Consider the following 6,000-nt stretch of genomic DNA (forward strand, 5'->3'; position numbering starts at 1 on the left):
GACCTTCCCCCTCCCCCGGTTTATGTTCTTAAGGGAGAGCCCAAAGAGGCGACTGAAACCCCTGAAAGAGACAGGAGCAGCAGCCCTTGGGCGACAGCGAACCACGCCGTGGAGAAGCGCGATTCCCCCTTCCCACGCACGGGACTAGCCCTTCCACGCGTGTCCCCGGAGAGTGCGGCAAGGGAAGAGCCCACCTCGATGCTTCCCGCTCCAACTCGCTCCTGATGGGGCGAACTTCCACCGCTCACACGACAGCGCTGGCGGTCGCCATCTTTCCGCCAGAGGAGGCGGGCCTAACCTCACCAACGAGTCCCGCCGCAGCTGACTGGCCCGCCTCACTCTGAAGCCCGAAATTCGCACAGAGGCCATAGAGTAAAGAGAGAGGGGGATGCTAGAGTGATCACTCCGCGATATGTCTTACTCCACTTCCGTCTCTTCTGCCGCCGGGCAGCGTCTCCTGGCGCCTGGAGGGCGCGACGCGCGTTGGGTCCCTCTATCTCGCCTTCTGCGTCGCTGTTATGGCAACCGCATCTTCGTTGAAATTGGCGCCTTGGCAACCTGCTTCTTAGGAAGGAAGAGCGCTCCTGGTATCTAAAGAGCCGCCCTCTCCTCTAGAAGGCACCTTAGTGGCTGAAGATGGGCCTCATGATCTGCTTTATGGCAATAGACAAACCAACAGATGTGGTCCCTAGGATAACCACTCCAAGGGAGACCTTCCCCACTCCAACCTTTGAAGTATGGGGAGAATAAAGACAGGCCCCTTGAGGTTGCCATGCCAACCACTCTCATCAGTTGGATGCCTTGCCACCACAGCTGCTACCTAGCAGGATACCATGACAACCTAATGCATCACGACCACATCTCATACATACATGAACATATACACACCAGCCTAGTATCCTCTACATGTTACACCTGCCAAGTAGTGAGTAGTTGCTATGCAGACTAGAAATATTGAGTGTGGAGACATAAGGTAAAAAATGGCAACATGTAAGCAGATTGTGATGGAAAGATAGGAACCATACTACAACAGGACATGTTGCCAACTTGGACTTTGAAGCTTTTGAGGACTATGATATATGATTCCCAGCTTAATGACCAGAAAATATTTTTGTTACTTTTTATCATCCATGCTCCTTTCCTATTGTAATCAATGCTGTCTAATGGTCTAGTTTCATGTTTTCTTCATGTAAACTGAAGAACTTACTATGAACGCAATTCAACTACTATCACTGCAGTACATTAACCTCTTTAGAAAACCCCAAGTTAATGCATCAAGAAAGTATTAAGAGATGAATGGGACTTAGTTGGGATTGCAATTTAAATACAGCAATATCTCATTAATGTGCTGCTCACAATGTTATCAGCTTTCATATGTTTTATCTCAAAACATGTAATTTATTTTGGGCAACTCCCCACCCCCCAAAAAAGTCCACCAAACTAATTTTAGGATCATGATTCAGATTTTTTGAAACCATTCCCTTGAACACCCAAAGTATCTGAAGTTACATGAAAAAGAAAGGCAAAAGTTAAAAAAAAAACCTTTGCTCTCTGATCTGTCAATGAAACAGATCAAATTTTGTTTTGGCTTAGTGTTTGGAAAATATGTTTTCATGTGAAGTTAGCGGAATCAATATCCCTGCTGTGTATTGACTGCTAGAATCCAATTGCAAAACATCAGGGTTCTCTTACATTGATCACAAGTGACTTAAATCAAAGTCTTCCATTTTTCAATATTATGAAACAAAACAATTGAACTGGGTTTATATTACAGGTATTACAGATAGCAAACTAGCAATTTTTAGATCCAGCTTGCTCTCTCAGATTCTGCTCATTCATGTCATTTAATTCTCCAACCACAAGTGTTTTAAAAGATCAATGGATGGCCTATTTACACTTGACTTGAGATTTTCTATACCTATATTTATCCAAACATACAAATGGCTCATTAGTAAGTGCATAACTGCCAGTCTCTAAAGAAGATAAGTGTGGTCAGAAATACAGCAGATAAAGAAAAAAAAACTTTCTTGTCTATGGACACCAACAATATAGAATATTCAGGAACAGTAGAGAAAACATTATTGATTCTCCCAGACTTTAGAAATTATGTATTGTTTGAATTATATGTTTGATTATATTCAGTGTTTTATACTGATTCTATCCAAAATAAAAAAAATAAAAAAGCAAGGTGAAATTAATACCCAATAAAAAAACATCTGAATGCTATTGTTTTATAGTTCTTTAGTTCCATGGCCACCTTTCTTTGCCCTGAATTTTTATCTTGACTATGTAACACCTGTTAATTTACAGATGGTTCTTTGAAGTGGATTGGGCTGAGAGAATGATGGGCCCAAAGCCACCAACCAATTTTCATGCCTAAAGTGAGATTAGAACTCACGGTCCTGATTTCAAGGCCAGCACTTTGACCCTTACAATTCAACTGGCTCTCAGTTATACCTGAAAAAGCTATAAAACTGCACATGTTCAAAGTTGTAGCTTCTACACCAAACTGGATTGCTAACTGAAATATCTAATGTACCATGAAGTTCTAGGAGGGAGGAAAGAGAATGGAAAGCAAGATAGTTGAGTAGCAAGAGGGTAGGAGGAAAGGCGATGGGGAACTATTTATGGATGCCGGCAGCTTTGCTTCATTCCTTTCTCTCCTCTTTTATTCAAGTACTGCTCAGCCAAGGACATTGGAATAATTTTTCAAGATGAGCCCATCTAGTCACAGTTGACCTCACTTGTTTACTTCTAACTTGCTCTAAACTACAAAATAAGGATCCTTGGTTTAAAGCATGCCTCCCACCCCTTTGCCAGAGCAGGATGTGTTGATGAGAGTGGAAGATTAATTTTTTTTAAAAAAAAAACCTACTACTGTAAGGGTCCAGTTTAAGAGAAAAATAGCCGATTGCAAATCTTCCTCACTTTTTCTTCTTCAAGAGAGGTTGTTGGGGGGGGGGGGGAGGAGAAGACAGAGAGAGAAACAGCTCTCTAATAAATTATGATACCTGAAAGAAATACAAGAGATGTGGAGGTGGCAAGATTTCTTTAAGCAAATTGGGTGGGTGAAGGCCATGGAGGAAAAGGTCAAGCCTCATAAATTCTGGGCAAATTTTATCTCTCTCTCCTCAGCAGGTAGGGGTGGAGGCAGGGAAGACAAAGCAGCTCCCAGCATGCTTTTGTCATTATTCTCAAGGTTTTTGCAAGATTTTTATTTGACTGCCCCTTCCCTTCAGAATAAGCCAGGCCGAGGTAGGATCCCACAAAAATGACCATGTAAGTCTAGAGGACAAAGAGATCCCACTGGATTAAGACAAGGTTTCTGAGCCAGAAGAAAATAAGGCAATGTGAAGATTTGATTCAACATAATTTACCAACCTGCTTGACTTCCTGAATTGGATCATTGATTTGGATGATGAAACTGTTGAATCAAATTAGAAGCATCCAGATGGCTCCAGCCATTTGATGTCTTCTGTTTGTGTGAAGAAAGGTTCTCCATCAAATCCAAATAAGATCTGCTGAATTCAACCATCCATTTTGGAACTCCAAATCAAATCAATGACTGACCTGAATCAAATCAATTTATCCAATCAGATCTGAACTGATCTTCACACCCATAATAAAAAGGCCAAACAGTGAATATGGAGCACAAAAAAAAAAGGAGAGAAGGAAACAAATTAAGAAATACCAGCTGGATTTTATCCAGGCCTTGAGGAAACACCAAAAATGATGCAATCATCATTCAGAGGACATCAGCTTTTAATGATAATAGATATAAATGCAAGACCAACCCTATCATTGGTCAGATGGTAGCAGGTCAGATGGTAGTCAGGAGGCATGTTTTGGAAACTGATACCAATATGCCAAAGGAGAGATAGCTGTGAACTTTATAGTTCGTTATGTTCCCATTGAACTACAGGGCTGTTTCTGGGATTGCAAAGACACTGTTCCAACATAATTATCAAACAAAGATTAAATTGTTGACTTTTATATTACGGAAAGTGAGGGGAGGCACTTTGTCTATCAAAGGCAGGATATTTTAGCCTAGACCTATTTTAGTATCATAGAAAGAGAGTCCAAGGCTAGTGAACTGCTTTATTATTATTACTGCATTTTTATAACCAAGGAAAAGGAGAGGCATCTGTAGGTTTTTCTGGCAATTTCAAGAAGATGCTTACTTGTGGTTAACTTGAGCTATCGTTTACTCAAATTCATGGTTACACATAATATAGTGACTCATTGGGTTCCCTGTGTTGAAGGACTAAAAATTGTGACAACTTCATATTATTATAGGGAAATCAAAGGTGTAAGGGTTCCTATTTATGGAAGTTCTAATTCAGGGAATCATGGTTTAGGAGCGCCCTGACAGAAACGTTCAAGCTAATCTTGGTTCCAAGTTAGCATCCATTATTAGTTTAGAAAACTTCCCTTTGAGCAGTTTCTGATATCAATATATGAATAGCATCCTCCAATAGCTTGTAAAATGGATTCTTTGTTTGGATACAATAAAGTGTAGCTGCCTGTTGACACATTTCATTCCCAGTTTTCTATCATTAAAACAAAGCAAGTAAAGGATATCTCCTCTCAAGGACAGAGTTAAGCACAAAAGATCCAACTTAATTCCACCTCATCACGTCAAACAACACATGGTCAAATGGTCTTGGACTTTAAAGTGATGATGGCACAATGCCCTTCACTAGAGCAGGTAAAGCTTTCTCAGTTGAATGCAAGCACAATGCATTAAACTTGGCTAGTGTTCCTCTTAAACTTCATTTATATCCATAATTGTTATGTTTTGGGGTATTTTGTATTTAGAACATTGTACAGATCTAGCCCAATGCATTAGTTTATGGTTGCATGTGAGTTAGCTCTATGAATCAGATTAAATATGTTTTTTAAATGTAAACAAAGAAAAAATCCTAGGCTGGCAGAAAATTAAATTATGTAGGGCTTGATGACCTTCAAAAAAACAGAGTTTCTTTTGCCCTCTTTCCTCTGCCCCCCCTCCCCCCCAGTCTCTAACACAGAAGAGCAGAAGCTCTGAGATTAGAACACACTCTCAGGGCAAAAATTCACAATGCCTACTTTCCCTTCAGTTTACGGATTGATATTAAATAGCATTCCCGTAGCCTTTGCACCTAGGTCCTGTGTTGATTAAATGGCAGTTAAAAAGTCCAAGCAATTCCAAATACCGCAATTTACAGACTGCACAATCCTACTTACCTATCTACTAAAAGTTCCCTGCACAATTTTCCTGGCACACATGCCTTTGTGTCAGAGGGTTCAGTAACAAACATCAGCGTTTGAGCCTTGTGGGACACTGGCAGTTGAATGGCTTCCAATTCATACAATCTCAAGCCCCCTAAATTGTGTTTGGCTAGTTCATTTCTGTTGGCAAATATCCCTCAAGTCAATAGCATTGGTGGGGGAATTAGGAAGAGATAAGTGCTGTTGTTAGAACAGGTGCAAGGAACAAATGAGCTGCGGGGCAACACAGGGGATAAATCTGCCACAGAAGAGTATCAGTGCCAACCCCATGGCAACCAGATAATTCAGCTCCCCGATCCATTGCTTTCTTTGCAGATTTCCTCTCTCAGTTATAGCTAACCTGCATTGCGAGCCCACTGGTTGTTTGCGTTGTTCCCAGGTGAGCAGAATCTGAGGGCTGTGCTTCTATTGTTGAAGCCAACTTCAATCGTTTCCAAGAACAGTTCCAAGAACTGGCTTCAGTTCATTGTTGTTTGTGTTTAAAGAAAGATTGTACTTCTTGACTTCAGGTCCTTCTTTCAGAAAGGCAATGAGCCTTCCAATCCCCATTGTCAACAACTAATGCTTCCCCAGTGGGAATCAGGAGGATTATGGTGCAGGATGAGGGTTGGACAAATCCGGTTTGCAGAAATTTTGAAGATAACTTTTCTGCTTTGGTACATCTGGTTCCCTCCCCCTTGCAGCGAAACCATTTTAACTCCGTATGCCATTAAACAACATTGGTAAAGA

At 41.0% G+C, this 6,000-nt stretch overlaps 1 protein-coding gene across 4 annotated transcripts in view; it reads right to left on the reverse strand.

The window, feature by feature from the left end:
• DET1 (DET1 partner of COP1 E3 ubiquitin ligase) overlaps nt 1-289 on the reverse strand; it is a 29,456-nt gene extending 29,167 nt beyond the window's left edge. For all 4 annotated transcript variants that reach the window (XM_087941343.1, XM_087941344.1, XM_026709367.2 and 1 more), the window contains exon 1: nt 195-289. The gene's annotated coding sequence lies outside the window, so the exon portion shown is untranslated. The remainder of the gene's footprint in view (nt 1-194) is intronic.
• Nucleotides 290-6,000: the final 5,711 nt, after the last annotated feature.

The sequence above is a fragment of the Pseudonaja textilis genome, chromosome 13 (assembly GCF_049901715.1).
Source record: "Pseudonaja textilis isolate UNSWEBS1 chromosome 13, rPseTex1.2, whole genome shotgun sequence".
NCBI classification, from domain to species: Eukaryota; Metazoa; Chordata; class Lepidosauria; order Squamata; family Elapidae; genus Pseudonaja; species Pseudonaja textilis.